This window comes from Centruroides vittatus, unplaced genomic scaffold, assembly GCF_030686945.1.
Source record: "Centruroides vittatus isolate TY-2023 unplaced genomic scaffold, ASM3068694v2 contig_1863, whole genome shotgun sequence".
NCBI classification, from domain to species: domain Eukaryota; kingdom Metazoa; phylum Arthropoda; class Arachnida; order Scorpiones; family Buthidae; genus Centruroides; species Centruroides vittatus.
The window spans coordinates 1,056,604-1,079,481 of record NW_027121147.1 but is presented as its reverse complement, the minus strand read 5'-3'; the positions used below and the strand labels follow the sequence as shown (position 1 = coordinate 1,079,481).

General features: G+C 27.2%; 1 protein-coding gene across 1 annotated transcript in view; it reads left to right on the top strand.

The window, feature by feature from the left end:
- Positions 1-22,878, top strand: part of LOC136970005 (triple functional domain protein-like) — a 231,686-nt gene that overhangs the window by 139,813 nt on the left and 68,995 nt on the right.

Genomic DNA, 22,878 nt, shown 5'->3' with positions numbered 1-22,878 from the left:
AAACAATGAAGTGGCTTGAAGACAAGGAAAATGTACTCTGCCACAGTTGTTGACACTGAAACATCTGCAAGACCTTGCTAATTGAAAACATGTTTTATGCAATTGTCTTTGCTTCATTTTGTTACCTGAAGTGATGCTTTATTAGCTGAAACAGATTCAAATGATTGGTAGGATACTACTAGCATATTGACAATAAGTAAATACAGGTACTTCTCACTTTACAACCTATCTGCTTAACGACCACTCGCACTTACGACCAATCAAGTTTCGACCTGCAATTCGAGGAATCCCCTTTCTCAGCTTGAATGTTGGTCAGTGGCGAATGGTGACATGCGCACTAAGCGTACTATAATAGGCTTGCACGTACTATAATAGTTTTTTTATGAATAAATTTGAAGTTTGTTGCATAATTTGTATAATTTTACAACGATCCTATATTCCCGGTGCAAGCTCCTCACTTATCAACGTAGTCGTCGGAACGGAACTCTGTCATAAAGTGAGGAGTACCTGTATAGTATCTGTAGAATACTGTGCTGATACCCTGTAATTTCATTCTTTACATCAGTGTTCTTGTGGAACAGAGGTGTTCTGCCAATGTACCTCAAGTGTTCCACGAAAGAAAAGATTTTAAAGTTTTTAGTCAAATTTATTCCCATTTCTATATTCGTAGACAATTTCATGTTTCTATTTTATTCAGTATATTAAACTTTATTAGTTTATTGCCTCATTGTTTCCTGAGAATAATAAACATGGAATTGCTGGTCAATTTTTGAATGTATTGATGCTAATGTTCCGTAATAAAAAGTATATGAATGATGTTCCATGGCCTCAGAAAGGTCGAGAACCACTGCTTTACATGTTAATTCACTTATTTGAATTTTCGATTACCTAAATCATCTGCAGCACAAATGAATTTGGATAATCAGAATTCTACTGTATTTGCATAAATACTTCAAGAAGAAGACTTATTTCAAAAAACATGTACAGTTTTAATCATTACACAATACTAGGAGAGTTGGAAATGAAATTGCAGAGAGTATTGTGTTTAAATTAAATATTTTTATTTTCATATTTGAGAAAGAAATTAAATAAATTTAAACACACATTCAATGACACTATAATTCAATTTTAAAAGATTTTATTTACTGGTGGTGATGATATTTGTTTAAATTGTGTTTAAATTTAATATTGTTTCTTTTGAGAGATTATTAAAACATAGATCAAGAAAGTTTTTATCTTTCTAGTAGAAAATATAACAAAATGTATGAATGTTTTTAAAATAACAAAGGGCACTTCAACGTTTATTACTGACTGTGTGATGGTTATAATGACATATAAAATGATAATCTTTGTTATATTTTAAAATTATTGATTTACATAACATAAAATAAAATGTTTAACTACATTTGTTATGACCTATTTTTGTTTAGTCAGATAAAAGTATGTTCAGTAATAAATTGTATTATCACGTGATATTCAAATTTTGGTCAACTTAATATGTTTCAATAGGTTAATCTTTAAAACTGCATATATTAAAATTAAATTGAACAATTAAATTAAGATTTATGAACTAACATATAAAAAGGGAAGATGTAAATTCAAGTAAAGATAAAATTAAAAAAAAAAAAGATTTAAAAAAATTTTTCTTTTTAAAATAAAAATTTCTGTCAGTTTAATTTTATTTGAAATATTTTAAAATAGCATGAAATATGTATATGTATGTGTCTATATATACTGTATATTTATTATAATAAGACTAATAAAAAGAAAACTAAGATAACTATAGGTTACATTATGAAAGATCTTATAGTATACATAATTAGGATATAGACAATAATATAGCAAATAGAAAAACTGATCGATAATCTTTCATGTATTACTAGTTGGTTCTAGGATTCAAATATTAAGGTTATATTTCAGTAAAAATAATTTGACATGCAAAATATTTACAGTATTTGTATGAATGAAGCTTTAAATAATAAAATAGAACAGAAAGAATTGTGTAAAATATTACAAAAGACTGTTTAGAAATAGGTAGTATTTAAATTAATAGCTCAATAAATGTTACAAAAGTAATTATTAAAACAAGGAGTTTAAATACTAGAGATTTTTATTGTTATAAAAGAATGAAACAAATACAGTTTTGAATAAAAACAATTAACATTTTTATTTTAAATGTTAAATTTTAATAAAATTATCAGATATTTGAATAAATTTTAATAAGCACATTTTAATTATATTTAATAAACTTTGGCATTCAGGTATTCTAAGTACCAGATTTAAATTACTGTGTGTTTTCAATCGTTCCAAATTGGATTATTGGCAATAGATATGTTAAATATTTACATAAAATTTTATTTATTTGGATTAAATGCTGTGTACTGAAATTATTAAAATTGTTATTTTAAGAATTTATAGTGTTTAAAATTTATTAAACATAAAATATCTGTTTACATTGCATATTATTTGCATTAAAAAATAATTTGTGCTTTTTTAAGCACAAAATTCAAAATTTTAAGTACATTACTTCATTTTTATTTAGTAATAAGTCATATCATGTAGATATTTTTCTATACTTTTTCTGAAAATGTTTAAAAACAGAAATTCCTTCTTGTTATTTCTTATTAATAATTTAAGAAATTATTTTTTATTACTCTCAGTAAAAATTTGATTTATTTATTATTAATGGAATTGGAAATAAAATACTTTATGCAAATATATAATTCACAGACTCTGTCGGATATTCTCATTAATAATAAATTTTTTCACACCTTTAATATGTATCTATTAAATAAAATTTCAAAAAACATGCATTTAAACTTTTATAATTTTTTTTTTACTATAATATAAAAAAAAAAAAGTGTTCCTCAGAATATACTTACAGAAATGACCTAACTTATTTTATCAAACGTTTTTTGATTGTCTTTTGTGTTCAACGTAACATTATATTGTCACTGAACTTTCAGTAAATGTGTAAGTCACTATGCTATCTCTTTTTTTTTTGAAGACTTTATTCCAACATCCAATGCAACAGATGTCAAAAATGTTTGATAAATCAGCTTGTTTTGATAAGTAAACCTTTTGGGAATAAACTGAAAGGTTTACCTACAATTTCTTCCAGAAAGATTTGTGTATTGAAGATAAACAACAGTATTGTATATTCTAATGCTTAAAATAATATTACATTTAGAATATTTATTTATTTTTTTTTTATTTAATTCATGGAGTTTTAGAAAAATTGAAAACATTTTAATTATTGAATTACTGATATTTTGTTAATATATTAATAATATGTTCTTAGTAATGATGATCTTAATGTTCTCCATATATTTTAATAAAAATTTGTCATTTTGAATGATTAAGGTATTAATAAAAATAGGCCAGTGGTTGTGCACATTAAATTCTTATCTAGGCAGGATGTAGCTTCGTCATATCATCCGGAAAAGACATTTTGGGTGTGATTTTAAACTTTTAAAAGACATCAGAAACAGTAAAATTATGATATATAACAATTAATAGTTAAAATGAATTTTGGAACTACTAATAATAATGTAAAATGAATAATAATGTGTACGTAAAACTCAAATAAAATTACCACTATCTAAAATACAATATTTTTAGAAATTAATTTTGTTTTAAATTTAAAATATGAAATACAATCTTATGAAATATAAGATTAAGACTTTATAATCTCATCAAGATAGTCACAAAAAAAAAATAATAATTATTTCAAATTTTTGTGAATGTTAGAATTTTGTTTGATTGATAGTTAATAAGTTTGTTTCAGTTATACAGGATATTTTGCCATATAAAACTGAAGACTGTTACTGTTCAGACCAAAGGGAGATAATGATGTAATGGAAAATAAAAGACTAGAATTAATTAGAACAAAAATCTGAGGAACATTTCTAGAAAAATTGTTCGAAGTTTCTTCCCGTTATTTTTGGAAAATGGGTTTTCTAAGCCAATAGCCAAAAGAGAAATTGGTTGGTAGACTGATAGTTCATAGAGCTGGAGAAACAATAGATCAACACCAAATAAAAATCAAAAGATGTATTTAAATCATTAACAACAGTGAAGGAAGAAAACAATCTTGCTCTAAACAGTCATATAAATAAAATATATTACAGTATCACCATATTAAGGTTCTCTTTGAACTTTAATGTAGATATTTTATGCCATCTTCATGCGCAAAAATAAATTATTATTAATTCTGCTTAATTAAATTAACCAACAAATCTTTTAAGCCTCTAGCATTAAAATAAGTGATTGTCATTTTTAAAATTTTCTTGATTTCAAAATTACTTTCAAGTTTTCCTATCATGCAAGGATCAAAAGGTATACATTCATCTTTTGTGTAATGGTACACACAGAATAGCATATGTTCTGTACCTGTGAAAATACAGGCATGTGTTTTCTTTATTTAGATAAATTTGAACATTGGCAGGTATATCAGGATGAGAATTTGCATTTTTATATGAATCCAAACCATGTTTTGACTGTTTAGGATATTAAAAGTTTTGCACCAAAACGGCTGTTCTGTAAGCTGAATGACTTTTACTCATATTAATATTTATTTTTATTTTATTTTATTTTTCATTTTACCATGTTTTATAACACTATAAAATGTAAAATAGAATAAAATACAACAATAAATTAAAAGATGTACTGTACCACTTGACTTTTCAGCCACTAACAAATCAGTGAAGGTGGATTCCTACTTTGGCCAACTATACCTGATGTTTTGCATTTCAAAAATTACTGAAGTCTGTTCGATTACAATTTCTATACATTCTTATTAAATTCTAGAGATAAATCTTCATTTACACTCAAATTAAATTAATTTTATTCCGGTATCATCAGTCTGAAAGACCTCAACAAACTGTTCCAAAACTTAGCAACAGTTTATTTCTAGTTTAAATCATGTTTGGGCTGCTTGTTTTACTTCACTGAAAGTGTTTCCTGTGGTATTAATTTCTAATATTGGTGGTGTTGCATCATCTATTTTATATTGATAAATGTGCACATACCTGATTTAGGAGCTTCAGTATCTAAAAACTGAAGTGATGTGATATTTTACTGCTGATTTCCTCATGTTGGGTTATTAGTGCGGTATTTAAAAGCATTATTTTCTCTCTTCCTTTTATATATCATCAGAAAGTGAAATAATATTAAAGTTGAAATTTTCCGCTAAACAACTATTCTTTACAGTCCTCTTTTACTGTAACACAAGTGAGGCAAAGCTGTATTTCCAAATTAATTCTCATTTATAATTAAAGGCAAAATAAACTGAAAATGTAATGCTCACAGTTATTTGTGTCAGCACTAAATGTGCTGAAGATAAAAGTAGCTTAGCCTTTTTCCATAATTAAGTTATTAACTACAGTAGAGAGTCGTAAATCGGCACCCCGGTAATCAGAATCGCCGGTATTCGGCACGATTTTCAGTCGGACTGTATCGTGCTGAATCGAACGTTTTTGATACTAAATTTACTTCTAAAGTATAATTTTCATGTTTTTATATTCTTCAATATATTTATTTTGTTTGTACAAAATGCAGAAATAATTTTTAACGATACGATAGCCTCGATTATTATTATAAAAATTTTCGTTAGGCTTAAAATCGACGAAAATTCAACACAAGCGAAGCGGACACGCAAAGGAGAAAAATTCAACGCGAAGCGACACGCAACGGAGAAAAATTTGAACATCGGACAGGTTATATTTTTTCGTACATAGACCGTAATCGGAACAAATCCCTAATCTGAACAACCCCAGTCCCCAATTGATTCCGATTTTCGGTTCTCTACTGTAGTTGTTCTCTTTGAAACTGTATGATTTGAATTTTTTTTATTATTATTATTATTAATTCCAGCAATTTATTATTACTAATTGAAAGTAGATGAAAGTTATTGTAGTAGTCATTACTGATTTCAGCACCATAGAATATAGTTATTATATTAATAATATACATAGGTATATGATACAGATTTATAATTATATTATACAGAGTATTATCAGCTAAATGTAAAGCCAAAGGTGATAATCTTTGATAAACTAAGTTATCAAAATTGTAAATTTCTATAGATAATTTATTCTATTCATTACATAATTTTAAGTGCACAAAATTTACATTTTCTGGAATCTGGAAGATGTCAATTTGAGTTTTTAAATTTTGAAAATATTATCCATTCGCCGTTGCTTTCTGCGATGACGTAGAATTATGCAAAATTTTGACTTTATAATATCAATTATTTTTAAAGAAAGTACCGAAATTGTTACCCGTATTATTGGATACAAAATTCTGTTCGACGGTCTATAAATGTCTGCAGTATCTGTTGAGTGATTTGTCTGGAAAGATGACATTTTCACACTCCATCCAAACAAATCTTTCGACATCGCCGATGTAAAGAAGCATCTATCCCTGCAACGATATATTTATTTCTTCTACGATTTTCACTGCGTAAAACATGTTACAAGAACGACATTTATCGTCCCATTACAAAATCTTGTTATTGGCTAACGACTTAAAATTACGTTTTCCAGAAATTATTGTGAAAAATCTAGATTTTGGAGTTTTTTTCCAAATAATTCGAGCATAAAATCTGTAAAATGTTCTAGATTTTTTTTTTTTTTTTTTTTTTTGTATTATTTCCTCTCAAAATAATCTCCTTTCGGCTTGAACTGTGTTGCGAAACATCTTATATCGCTCTTTGTAATGATAATAAGGAATTTGTCTGCGTATTGAATTTTTTTTCATAGTAAATTTTGAGCTGTACAGTACATATACCTGCACATACATACAAATATAGACGTTCTATGAGAGAATTCCTTAGATTTTTTTTTATAACCAGACTATTTATTATATTTAATTTAAAACTACCGTGTGACAAGTAATCTAGTATTTACCTTATATATTTTTTAAAATTAATTTAAATAATTGTTAGAAAATTTTAATATTATGTAACCGTATCATTTGTCTTTGCGAAAACTCATTCTTATTATGAAAGAATTAAAAAATATATATATATATATAATTAAAAAATGTGTGTTGTGTTCATTATATCGAACGTCTTAAGTGCAAAAAGTTCATTTCAGAGTAAGCAATATTATAACTTACACAGCTTTATAGAGCATGATTTTATTATCTGCATGTTAATTATATAATCTGCATTATCTGTGTTACGAATTTAGTATTTAGTTATTTATTATTATTATCTGTTTGGTCAATTTTTATCACTACGTACGTTATATTTATATAAATACTCAACATCCTAAATGAAATATTTTGCAATTTTAAACATAATTAAATATTTATAAAAAAAAAAAATGAAAGAAAATGTTAAAAGTATATATAATATAATAAATTTTATTGGCATTTCTGGTATATTTTATGCACATTTCAATTCCGTGTAATTTATTAATCATATTATTTAGTTACATGATATTCAGGTTTTTTCAGGTTGTTCAGTGAAATTTTATTATTATTATTATTATTGTGTTTTTGTAATGTTTCCTGTGTGTATCTTTATTGCACGCAATACAAATGTTTTATATTATATAATTTATTAATGAAAAAAGTATAAATTTATACTTTTACGTATACAATATATAAAGTAAATAAATGAATAAATATATTATTTATTTATTTATGTATTAATGTTGTTAATGAATTACATTATATACTGTATACGTACATTACAGTTTTAAATTCTGTCAAATATTATAATTTCATAGTTTTTAATGTGTTGATTCGATTTTTCGAAAGCATTAGCATCATAAAAACAATTTTAAGTACTTATACCTGTAAGTTAAATACATCTAATTGTTCGTCTCGTTTTTCGCATTAAAAATTAGTTTCAAACATTTTCAGAATGAAATTATATTATTTATAGATATAAGTTATAATGTATTATACTTACTTGGTTGAGCTAATAAGATATTAATGCTGTCGATGCATACATTCTGTACATATGTTCCATATAAAACCATCATCATATGGATGATAAATGACCTAATTTGAAAAACAAAAATAATATTACCGTTAGATTTACGAATTCAATAATCGGTTTTTAGATTAATCCTCTAATCGGATATGGCAAGTAAAATGATTTTGACCAGACAAAATACGATATTTATACGAATTTGAACTAGATACATTAATTTACATGTAATTGATTTTTATGATTACTTATGTAAAGATTTCGATTAAATAATACGAAAACTAAATGCTTCCTATTTTAAATCACTATTTTTAGTGTTTAATTATGAAAAATATGACTAAAATTCTTAATTGGTAATTGAAAAGTTAGTATATAATACAAATAAATTTATTACTTAATGTTCATCATTTATTTAATTAATTCTGTTTTATCTATTTCATCTGGAAGTATTAAAAATATCTCCGTTGGTTTGGTTTAACTTTTCAATTTAAACTAACTACAAAATAATCAATCGAATGAAATATTATGCTATTATTTTTAATTTACAAATAAGAATATAGAAAGTATATACACCAATAAAATTTTTAATATTTCTTGCGAATTAATTTTTAAAAAATTAAACGATCGATGAGCATTATTATAACTAACACGGAGCGACAGACTGTGTTGCGTCAAATGTAATAATATGACATTTAGTTTCTTCAAAATATTAAAATTATCTACCTTTATACTGAAATTATTCCGGTTATCAGAAATTTTAGATACTTCTCAGGTAAAATGCCTGAAATTTTTCCAGTTTAGGAAGAGAATGAATGGGATTTTTTTAACAATGCTGTAGGTCAAACAGCGCCTCCGATAATCATCCGACTCGTCTTGTTAAAATGTTGGCACTGCTGGCTTAGGCTCGGGTTCTTGGAATTATTCATCTTTGTATTCGTTATAATAAATCGGAACATTGAATAACTTTGGTAGGCAGCAAGCCAAAATTTCTCAAATTGTTTTAAATTCTAGAATGTATTGTTACAAACAATTGTATAGTCGTTGTTTTCAACTTAATATAAGCAAACAAAATTAAGAGATCCGTGGCATTTTATTTATATTTAAAGAAATGAAAACTTTATTCTCACTTCAACTCATTAGTTCATGAAGATAATAAACTTGTATTTTATTTAAATCATTTTAAGGCATATTATATATATATATAAATTTTCTTACTAAGCAGAAAAATCTTTTAGAGCAATCTCATTTTTTATATACGTTTGGATTCTTAATGTAGTTAAAGACTAAATAGTTGTTTCGTATAAATTCGAACTCGTAAATACTCGAAAGTACTGTTTAAGTGCCTATAAAAAGTTTCAGTTTATTGACCCTGTTCTCGCTATAATAGAGTAGGAAATGGATTTCATATGGGGGCTCCTTATAGATACAAGATTTATATAGTAGCTTGTGTATGAATCTTGCCTACGGACGATGCATTGGGAGATGAAAACGATGAATATTTCCTCCTCAAAAGAAATTATAAAATATGCAAGAAATAGCAATAAATATCAATTTCGTGTAAAATATCAAAAGATGTGCTGATATAATTTTCGAAAACCGGATGCGAAAGATTTTCTGAGGCCAGAAATCTTCTGCCACACTTACGTGAGGATCCATCTTTACATTTAATGTGAACCTTTATCATAGATTGATACCTAAATCCACATTTCATTCGGTGTTTAAAGTTTTCAGTTATTTTAAATTAATATTATGAAGAGGATTGACAAAATTCAGTTACCTTAATGATTTTTTAAAAATTTCAGCTCCATTCCTGGTTCTAAGACCTTCGTTATTAGTTAGTTATTTATTATCTAAATTATATTTTTTGCTATTAATTTTAGTTATGAAATAAACGATCATAGGCATTATATACTCTTCATCACTTAATAGTTCATTTTAACGTAATTTAATGCCATTAATATACGATCCGATTTAATTATTACTAAAAAAAAAAAATGTGATTATATAGAAATTTGATATCTATAAACGTTAAATAATGAACCTATAATTTAGTTTTTTTTTATGTTGACATTACACGACGGTCACAAAAAAAATTTTTGCTCAGATTCTTACGAATAGTTTCTTTAAAAATTCTACCAAACGACTTTAACAAATTAACTGGAATTACTCTTGATAATGGCATTTATAATATTCAAACATAGAAATTTTCATTGTGTCATCTGATGTCTCCCAAAATACATTTTCGTCCGGATATGCATCTCATGGAAGAATAAGAAAATAATATAATTAGATTTCAAGAACAATAAATCTTGTAATTTAAATATCCGAGATTATTTGAGTTCCTAACATCTCTCTCCCTCCTTGTTTTTTTCTATTTTCTTTTATTAAGAACCAAGAAAAATTGGCATCTTTCCTAATTCTAGTTATATCATGTAAAATTTTTGCTGACTTCTAAATGCAAAAACCAAGACAAACAATTCCAAGTAAATCTATGCACACGATTTCAAATATATTATGTCAATGCGTATTATCAGACGTTAATAAATAAATAATTTAAATATTTATTTTAGTCCAGACATTATATATATATATATATATATTCGATTTATACGAATCGTAACGCGTATAAGAAACACGGCACTTATCCAATTCTCTTGCATGTAGTATTTAATAAATAATAGCGTTATGATGTAAACAGTTTACTATCAATTCGGGATTTAATTGGCCTTCAAGGTCACCGATTTCCATTCAGCTCCGTATGCAGTAAATCTAAGTCGACCATTTAAAAGATCCGAGACGAACCAACCCGAACGCGTTCGCGTAAACTGTGACGTAGCAGTAAAATTTAAAAAAAAAAATTCCCGCTAAAAAGCACGGTGCACCCGTTTAAAAAAAAAAAAAAAAAAGATTACAGTTGCATTAACCGTATAAATTCCGATCCGATGGAATTTAATAAGATTTTTACGTCGAAAAGCTGCCAAGAATAAATCAATAAAGCGCGGATGCAGTAAGGAAGAGTGGCCGATTGCACGGCGGTGACGTCATCGGCACACAAGTTACGTTGGTGGCACTGTCGTCGGTCTCAGCTTTCGGGTCTAGAATTACCGTAAGCCTTATGTCGTATTTCGAAATTTACAAGTAAACGACGTTAATAATTTCGCTTTATGCACAAACAATTCGTACCTAATTGATCGATTTCGATTGGTTAACCGTTGCGTGGATCCTCTTTAAAGGGATAATTTATCATCCGTCTACTGTTAAAAGGATAAACGGTGAGCCTCCGACTCAATCGATTATTTAATCTTATCGAATGTTTGCGGATGACGATAATTTTAAAAATCGAGCAGATTATTTAGACGTGCCTCTTTAATCTTCCATTAATAAAAGTTCGAGTAGACGAGCGATTTCGTTTGCATCCTCCTTTTTTTTTCTAAATAATCCAACTCGCGGGAGAAAGCTCGAGACGGTTTTTTTTTTTGTTACGTATTTTATCCTATCTTCGTTCCTGTTGTGTTTAATCTGTACTCTGATGTACGGTTCCGTATCGGCCGTCTGAATGCGTGTTCTGTCTGCATTATGAACAGAGAGAAGAGAGCGAGAGAATAATATGAGTGATGTCATTCGGTGTGACAGGTGTATGTGGTAATTTTAATGGGAGGAAGTATTACTAAAAAAACAGTAATAGTAATTACTACTATCGCTTTCTGTTTAGTATTAGTGAATAGAATCGTTACTAATATTGGGATGTATAAAAATGTATACCTGACTTCTTTTGTTCAATTTTTACGCTCTATGCTGACGTACCGTTTTCTGGGTGATAAAACACAAGAAAACAGTATAAGATCTCGTATTATGCATTTAAACTATGTATGTATTTTCTAAAGTAGGGCAATCGGACGTCCCCGATATCCTGGACCGTCTGCGGTTTTGCCGTTTTTACTATTCGACTATAGAATCGACCTTTGAGTGGAGCAATTTTGTTAACGCATCAATATATCACTAATTTATGGATCGATAAATAAATAAGTTTTCAAAATTTAACGTGTTTTAGATTCAATTTTCACCGATTTCAGAAATGCGCCCTCCCCGGTCGGATTGTAAACGTTGCGGTTGGCCTATCTAAAATTACATTTGATGGAAATGATTCATTAGATTCCTAGAATGAATCATGTTATATGGGTAATGCTTAATCGAATGAAAATTAAAATAAATTTTATATTATTCTGATCTTTTTAAGTTCCATTTTTTTTATTTATAATGATGTAATTTTGTAAAACTATTTTTCTCTATATGTTTTATTGGTTACTTCATAAGTAGGGATCAAAGTTATTTTTAGCTAATTTGATTGTAGCTAGTTATCATTTTAATCAAGAGAGTATATGTATCGTACATATACTTTTAAGGTATACCAATATATATTGAATCATTCTTGTAGTGCGGATATTTAGAAATGAACTGTGTGCTTGTTGCTAAGAAATTAATAAAATTAATGTCTTGTTACATATTTATGATGCAGATAAATTTTATTAAAAATAAACAGTTGTGAGATTATTCATTTTTTAAAAATATTTTATAACGTATTTAAAACAATATTTAACAAGATGTTAAAAATTTTTATTTGTCTAAATAAAAGTTTTTTAATAAATCAGACTTGCATGATATAATTTTCTTTCTTTACATTAAGATAACTTACGGATGAATTGTATATGTTAAAAATTACATTATCTTTTAAATAATCTGGATGAATGTAACTATACCATATTTCTGTTTATTATCATGTATTTTAAAATACGAATTGTTTTGAAATTTAAGTTATTTTAATTGTAAACGATGTGTTATTTTAAATGTTAGAAAATAAATCTAAAATAACCCAAGTATATATTTTCTAATTTTATTCTAAAATTATTTCGAGTTATTTTTAATGTCTTCAACTTAATTGCATTTAAGCATTAAATATTCTTAGTTTTATCATTAGGACTGTGCTGAACCAAAATTTGAGATCGATATTCTAGATTTTAGAATGTCGACATCAACATTGTAAGTATATATTGATTTTGATTTGATATATCGGTTATTGGCACAGCACTAGTTATCATTATTAAAAGATATTTTGAATATTTTAGACAATCGGTAATGCTATTATGCTATAGTTAACAAATTGTGCAATGTTCAAAATTTTATTTTAATAATAAACAAGAGAGATTATTTTATCATTACAAAATTGAATTTTATAGATTGAAGGAATATTAAACTTAGTGCAGATCCACATTATGATTTACTGTACTATTTACTTTAAAAATAGATTGTCTTGGGTGTTAATAAGAAAATTTTCACTCAAAAAACTTATGCATATCTAGACTGACCATAATTTGTTGATTGCCAAAATTAGATGGGGTGTCACAGATGGTAAACACAAGCCACTTTTTTAAAATCCATCAAAAAATAAAGATGAGCATTATTTACAATTTGTTAATGCGCTATGACTGATATTGATTTGGTGGAGTAAAAATACTTTTTATTAGATGCAAAAGTCATAAATTTCTCTAAAAGATTCTATTTTTGAAAATCTAATCATGAATAAATGTTATGCTACAATTTGATATTAAATTTAATGGTTAGGTTGTTATAGAAGGTTTTCCAAGGCAAATATTTTTCAGATGAACTTATTTTATTTAGTAAGTTTTGGTCACTCAGTTTTATCATAAAACCTATCAAATTGTAAGTCTCAATTCTGTATTGCTTTCATGGGTGAAAATATTCTTTCTAAGAAAGCTGTAGCTAGTAGTTCCTGAATAAAAAGAACCTAATTCTATCAAATAATTAAAATCTTTGAATTTAAAATTCTTTTTGGCCATTTCACTAAATATTTGGACCTATCTGTCATTAAATTGATTTGTTGTCTTCATTCCATTTCTCCAAGTGTTTGGTTATTGTCTTCGTTATTCAGTAAATGGGTGTTAATAAAATTTCATGTATTTCTATTTGTATAATACGTTCTTTAAATTTATCAAAACTATTCTGTATTTCTTACCATCCATCAGAAATATTTATTCTATTAAATTATGACCCTTATCACTGCCAAAATGAACATTTTCTAACAAATCATGAGTTTGGAATACAATATAAAAATGTTTTTAATATACAAACCAGCTAATTTTTCTATTTTGTTTTTCAAAAATAAAAAAAGTGGGACAAAAGTGAAAATTTTACTAAAACAGTTGGACAGTTAGGAAAGAGCAAATAATGATACTGTCTCACATGGTAATGGTAGGTATGATCAGCTTATACATATCACAAGTGATAAAATGATAATTATTGAAAATACATTATCATCATCAGGCCAAAGAAACAAAAATAGAATAACAGTAATTCAAATTTAACTGCAGCAGACATATGCAGACGTTAACTGCATAGTAGTGATTCACATTAAAATACATCGTATAATAATAATACAATTAAAATAAACAGTAGTTTACAAATAAAATGAATACTTGTTGAATGAAATAGGAGTATAAAATATATGGATAAATACTAAATACAAAATGAAAAGATTGCACAACTTTACAATTATTGGTGCTTCTAATTTAGTCTGTTTCAAACATCTAATAAACATTTCCAATGCTCTTGAAGAGTCACCATCAGAGAAATACTAGATTGTTAATTAAAATGTTAGCAATCTCCCAAACAAATGTTAGCCCAGAATTGCTACAAGATTGTAATAATCATATTTAATTCCAGTTAGATTCAAAAGGTTTTTCTACTTTGTTGTTTGCTTTGTGTGTGTAGTACCTCTTCAGTTGTGGCTCCTAAATAAGACCTATATCCATTACTTGAGTTAATAAACATACTGACTTTTTATAAACTCCAGATCTTTCCATTAAAGTAATGTCTTTACTATTTGTTAGTATTCCCATTAGACCAGGTTGGAGACACATAGCTAAAACAATCTTTTTTTTAAAATATATTTACTACTATCAAAAATGTGTGTAATTTTCTGGACAAAATTTTCTTATTACCATTTAAGAAAGACTGTACAAATATAAACATCTCAAAGCCTGATAGTTATATTAAAGCCAAACGATCATCAGATTAAATCGCACTGTATTACTCTAGGCCAAATTACACGGTATTTAATTATTAATAGTAGTAGTGATATAGCTCGATTTAATCTGGCAATTGTTTGGCTTTAAGAAAGTCTATTTTTCAAGTAAGGAAAATAATGTTATTTTAAAAACATTTTTACTATATTGGTTATTAGATTAGATTTTAAATTATTAAAAATATAAATATGTAAATATTAAGTCTATTTTCATAGTTTAGCATAATTAAAAGAATTCCTACATAATATTTTTCTTACAGGATTAATTTTTATATTAAATTTATTATGTATTAAAATTATACTCAATAATAATAATAATAATACACACTTCTTTTTTAAGAATTTTTTTTTTACATTAAAACTATAATGTATATAGGCTTACTATTTTTTTGTCTGGAAACAGACAAAACTTTCTATCAAAATGAAAATAAAATTTATAATTAATGAATATTATTGTTTCGTATGTAGCATCAATATAAATGTGCATGTTCTGAAAGTGGGAATGACTTTCCAGAGGGAATGACTTTCCAGAATTATGACAAAGCTGTTTTACTTAGCTTATTATTTATTATATTTCTAATATAATAGTTTGTTTTAATTACAATTCTGATATAAATTTTCATTTAAGAAGATAATTGAAGATAATGAAATCAAGTGTAATTTTACTTACAGTACTATTCAATAATTTTGCATCTAAACTTTAAAAAAAAAAACTGATCTAGGAGAGAGGTTTTCATTATGTTACATTAAATTTTAAAAAAGATTATAATTCACTTGATGTATGCCTGTTAATTCCCATACGTGAGTTTGTTTTATTACATTGTATTTGGTATTAATGTTGTTCATGAAAAAATTATTTGTGTTCTCTTATTTACGTAATTTATTAATTACCTGTCATTTAATTTATTGATCTTGTTGTAATTAATAGCTCTATTGCTTGTTAATTGTTTCCAAGTCTATGCATAATATATAAATTTAACTTTAAAAAATTACTATATAGATGAATACCAAATAGTAAACATTTTTTACAGAGAAGGTTCTAAGAAGAATTACATGAAACATGAACTACATAATGGCTGAATTCAAGAGTTTTTAATTGTATTTTTAAATTATGTATAGCTTATAAATTGTCTATATTTAGAATAGTTTTGAAATATTATTTTTAATTATAAATGTTTTTATAATTAAAAAATGGTAAATTAATATTTTTAGATTTAAAAAGGTTATTTAGACAGTTCTTTTGTTTGAATTATTCGTATTATATTTCTGAAGATGAATAATAAGATTACAAAAAATGGATCTTTTTAGAAGTTAATAGTTTTAAATATACTTTTAGTGATGTATCTGAATAAAGTTTTTTGTTTTATATATATATATATATAAAATTTTCCATATTTATTAGCATCTGTCCTAACATTTTTTTTTACTTGTAAATCATAATTAATTTATAATTTATTTAAATAAAAGTTAGTGTTTGAATCTTATGAATAAGTTTCAAGATATGAGAAAAAGAAATGTATAAAATTTAAATTTTTATGTTTGTAGAACAAACTAGATGTTAAAAACTATTTTTTAGTTTGACTTCAAAGCTGTTTTTCGTGTATTTGGATTTTTGGGATTTCAACTAATATTACATTCATTTCCATTTAAAAATATACATTTTCATTCAAGGAATGTATTAGTAGTTACTTATGATAGATAAGATTGTGTTTTGTTTTTTTGAAGTGAAACTATAATAATTTATAATAGGTCTCTTTCTGTTATATATTATTTGTGGCCAATTAATTGAGTTTTATGTCAAAAAAGAAGTTTGTGTCTTTTGTATAAGAATTGATTTGAACTTCAAAAATTATTTAAATAAAAATCTTAAAAGATAGTAAAATCCAATGTGAATAAACAGCAAAATTAAGATGATATTGACTATAAACAATTGGTCTTAACCACTCATCTGTTTGACCTTGATAGTTGACATGGCTGATTGGGTGGGCTTTTGTTGTTGCTCACTGACACTTTAATTTTTCTAGTTACGTGCATAGGCTTTAATTTCTTCTTTGAATGCTCCTATATTATTTGCGGCACCAGTAAATCCATAGAAATTATCCATTGAAGCTGCAAATAAAAATAAAACAGTTGTACTAGAGAAAATTATTCTTCACTAAAAACAATACTAACTACACTACAAATACTAACTACTAACTAACAACAATTTACTCGTTTAAAAATTTTTTCTGCATTATTAATGCTGTTTCAAACAATTGCATAAGAGCATAGAACTGAAAAATTTGTTGTTTTGTTTTAGGTGACTGAGTAAATAAGGAAAACATTACAAAATAGTTTTATTGCTTAAAATGAAGAAATTTTCTATAATGTTAAAATTTTAAGAATTTTTTGATCCTAGACAATTATTACTTATGCTTATATCTAAGTGAATTATATGTTTGTCAACCAAATGAATCATAGCACCATATTTAAATAAACATAAAAGTCAAACTTCTTGTTAAGGAAGATCTAGTTTGATCTGCAGGAGAGATTTGGGTATAGTAAACAAAAAATGTTTCTAATAAGTCCTTAGTTTTTGCTTTCTTGGCAGTTGAAGTTTTATTTTTATTTGGATTATATGTAATTTAAATATTTCAAAGATATCATTCATATGTTTTAATATATTAGTCATTTACATAGACTTTAAAAGTGTTTTCCTGTAGAAATTTTAAGAGTTAGTCTTATTTCTCACTATTAGTGATCAAGACTTTCTCAATAGTGCAATGAATAGAAATTTTCTGGAATCATAAACTGGCATTATTTCCCAATGAATAATATCATATTTAAAACTTTATTCATGACAAATTGTTTCACAATACTTTTGTTTTACTCTTGATTACTCTTGTGTAGCCTGTAATAAGAGTAATAAAAAAATAAAACCAAATTATCATGAAGTAATTAAGATATATTAATTTCAAAAACTGCTCTCTTAATTAATTATACTGTGGAAATTAAAAATGATAAGAACTTAATGAATAGATAAGAATAAATTATAATTTGCTTAATAAGAATATAAATTTGTTTTAATATTTTTATTAGCAAAAAGAAATTTTTATAATAATAACTAATTTCTATAACTGAAGGGTTAACCAAATAACAGAAATTTTTGAAAAATAGTATATTTTTTAAAATTTATTTTAGCGAGATATTTCATTTTTTATTAAGTTTTTTAGATTTATTTATTACGTGAATTGACATTTTTAATATGTATTGGCTCTCAAAAAAAAAAAATGTCAGATTCGTGAAATTGGAAGGGTAGGTTTCAAAAACGACAATTCATGTCCATCTAAATAAGCTATATTCAGCATTTTTGCTGACAAGTTGCTAAGAGGTTCTTGGACTGCAGTGATTATGCAGTAATACTGGCTTTCCATTTATCGTGATCGCATCACTGTCATCTAATGATTCATAGAATGATGAAATTGCTGCTCTACATGTCTATACACTTAACACAAAATGGATGGAGATTTGCAATGAATTATGGAAATTTTTTTACATGGCAGCAAGACTTTTAACTTACAATAGTTTTATATTTTTCAGTTTAATTTTTGTATTTAATTGTTTTACATTTACCTGTCACTATTTAAAGTCATTTTCTTCTATACTTATGTGGGTAGCCGGAGGCAAGGTGGATGTATTGGCCAAATGAAGAATAATAATTTATATTGTTAATTTAAATAATAATTAAAATTGTTAATTTAATTTGAATGTTTGAAATATGACACACGATATGGGTGCCTCTAGTGTCCGTTATCAAACGGTTACGGGACGGACGGAAGGAAGGACGGACACCTGTTGAATGGGTTATATATATAGATGATCCCGAGGGGTCGGGATTCTTTTTGTCAGGTCAAGTGGAGGAAAAGACAGAGGTTGTCGGTAAGGCATAGGCAATAAATGAGCAAAGGACACCATTTAACAAGAAAATCAAAAATTTATTGAATAACAATTAGACAATTTCAAATACAAACATCGAATATATATTGAGATTTTTCTTTAACTTCTGAGTGCAAGGAAGGGGGGCCAAGAGAGAGTTTACACGGGTTATCATCATACCTCTAGATGATTCCTCGTAGGTTTGAATCAGTTCTTGATGTCGACGGTTCACAATTTTGTAAAGATTGTGACTAAATTCTCTGATCGCACTGAGTTAAAGATAGTCTGACTATTCTGCTCCTTGGTAGATTACTTTGTCACTTCTTGGACATACATTGAGAGACTCCCCGGAAGGGAGGGACAAAGCAGGCTTATATAGATTTGGCCTGGAAAATTTAGTCAGGTGATTGACTATTGTTAGAAGTAAAGGTTACTTTAGCAGGTGTGGAGGTTAAAAGGTGTTCCCGGGACCATAATAAAGTGCAGAAATTAGATGTAACTATAAACTTATATCTCGCAATATTAGCTTGACAATGTTTGGATGGGAGAATGTTAACATTTTTGAAGGAGAGTTGTAAATTTTCCCAGCAATGTTGTTTTATTTCTTTGAGTTAGTAAAAATAGGAGGGGAACTACTTCAACACTGAGACAAAAAAAAAAAGTCTACAAGAATTCCGGATCTCACACTTATGTTCTTTATCTGCTTGTTTTTATAATTTGGGTATTTTTTGTTATAAAGAATAAAATGGTATCTGATATCCTCCAACAATTTTTCAACAACAGTGTCAGACCATCTCATATTTGCTCTCATATAATTTTTACACCACATTGTATGTAGTATCAAGAATGATGGATAAAAATGTGTGTACATTTGAAATTATGGGTGCTGCATGCTGATTGCTGGGACAGAATCATCACAAAAATACACTGTCCCACTATTCTGTTGCCAAAGTACTTGAAGGCAATTTTATTGTGCATGATCAGTGACAAGGGTGATTGAATTTCCACAAATTCTCATTAAGGGATCTCAGAATACTCTTCCATTGTTGTGTGTATGGTTATAGAATATTACTCGTGGCTATATTTATGTATTCTGCACTTGGTATTATGTAATTGTAAGATCTTATTAAAAACAGTTCATTGTTAAATTTACACAACACTGACTTGGATCTAACATAATTCAAAAAATTGCATAGACACCATCAGACAGTCTTGGGCTCAGGAGGAACTCCATGGTAGGCATCCTAACAATCTCAGCAAGGATAATGTTGACAGAACTGCATCAAACTGCTGGCTGACTTATGGGTAGCTCTTTCAAGAGAAAAGAATTTATGATTGTCTTATAACACCAGGTCATCAATATAAGAAACTACAGAAAGCACATTTTAAGGCAAAATGTTCAAAGACAACACTTCTAGGAAATGCCACATTATACATGAGACTATACAACACGTCATGTCAGGTTGCAAGCTTTGAACACAAACTGGCTACTTACATTAATATCAAACAGCAAATAAATCAAATACTTGCATACAAACATCAATTTCTACACACTCCAGAATCGTTCAACAAATACAGTCCTCAGATCATAGAAAACAACACAAACAAAATATACTAAGATTGTCATAATCACAAATAAAACATCACATTCATTGACAAACAAAACAAAAATCATATAAATCATAGATACAGCTATACTAAAAACCCACAACTAGGGTTTCTCATTTCCTGGTCTTTTGCTTGTCCCACAAAACACTTGAACAAAAAACACCCAAATTATAAAAACAAGCAGATAAAGAACATAAGTGTGAGATCCGGAATTCTTTTAGACTTTTTTTTTTTTGTCTCATTTCCTGGTCTTTTGCTTGGGGGAAAAGTGAACTGTTTCCTGGGATATAATTAACTATTTTTAAAGTAATTTAATATGTTCTGCAACCTTCAAAACCATAATATTAATAATGCTGTGTAAAATATATATTAATATTACCTTTGAATTACGTAGAAATTTTCACAAATAGAAAAAATTTATTAAAGTTTGTTGGTAACTGCTTACAAAAAAAAAATGCCTTTGAATTGAGTTGGAAATTTAAAGAAAAAATGAACGTAGATCAAACTTCTAACTTAGAAGGTAATTTTCGTTATTTAAGTAAAACATGATACAAAATATTATTGTAAATTTTTATAAGATTTTGAAAACCAAAGATGGTCAATATTTTGATCACTCGATCTGATTATTATTTTAATAATGAAAACTCCCACTACTGAAAATTCCCTTTCCAATTCAATGAATGTGGGTGGAATCATCTTTAATGCATTTAAGAGAAGACAAATGTTGCATGTTGTTTTACCCATAGTGTTGAAGATTTCTAGTTCGTTTTCAAGATGCATTGCAGTACTTCTTTTGTTCTCAAGTATTCTTGATTTGTCTATTTTGGCTGCTTTAATAGCGGTATCAAGCTTATAGCCCAATAGTTCAGCAGTTCATTTGGCTGTAATAACAGCAGTTCATACTTGCAAACTTCATACTCGTTTCTATCCTTGCCTAATTTGCACAGCCTGGCATAATGCAGTTATTGAAGCTACTGGGCATAGTTAAAATTAAGACAGCATCAGTGCAATTATTCAAGATATTACAGGTTCTGACAAGTAAAGAATTTTCAGAGTCCTGCCACAAATACATATTGATTATTGACAATCTGTGGGATGTCACAAGAAGCAAAAATTTAAAAAACAAATAAGTAGGTTTAAAATTAATAAATACAAATGTATTCTGACAGTTTATGAGTTAATTATACTTTCTATTTGCAAAATTTCCTCAACCTTAACACACAAATTTCTTTTTTCATTTTTTGGGATTTTCCAGGATGAGAAGAATTTCCCGGGTTCAAAAAAATAACCAGGAGCTTGTTTGAGAAACTACCCACAACATACAAAATATAAACACTGAAAAAATTAGCAAATACTCAGAACTTGCTCAAAAAATATCTCAATTCATTCTTCACAGATGCTGTATGCATTGTGCCAATAATCCTTTCTTACAATACATTACACAAAAGTCTTGAAATATTAGGACTTCACAATAGCACATACATCACACTATAGAAAGCTGCCACATTAAACACATGTTAATGTAGGAAATTCTTAGACACTGATACATATACAAAAAAGTGCATAAACAAAACATTTGTTTTCTGTAGTTATGCCTTGATTTTGGTCCACTATGACACTATGCACTGGTATAAATGTCAGGTAGAAACACTCCATCACCAACATAATGACAATAGTTTAGAGAAATTGAAAAAAGTAACATCAGATATAATTATCAGCCATATCTGATTATATCAGATAGGGCTCAACATTTCTGTTTTTATGATGTGACTTTGCTTATGCAGCCAATAGGCATGCTCTAGTCTATTTTTAATCTACTGAACAGCAAAGGTCAAACTATTGAATTGTGTGTCAAAAAAATCAAATGATTTAAGTTTGCTTTGTAAACAGATTCCAGATATTGAAGAATGAAAGTATTTTTTTGTATAGACTTTATATTTAAATTGTGAAACATTTGAAGATTAAAATCTTTAAATTCAAAAATAACATCCACTAACCCTTTAATATAGTAACCTATATAAATACACACCCACAGTAAAAGCCGTTACGTCACTAGAGTGTAACCTGTTCGTAACAGCTGTGGGTGTGTATCCTTTAAATTCTTATCTGTGAAGGAAAGATCAGAATGAAGCACATTAATGCAATGAATTAGTGGTAATAAACACATGAATAAAACAAAATAGATTTTTGTATAATTAATATTTAGAGAAAAAAATCAAACCTTGGGCTTTTTTTCTACGTGTTAAATATTTACTAAATTAGAAATTGTAAAATGTCAGTTGAGATTTATCTATTATAAATTACCCTGCTGGGA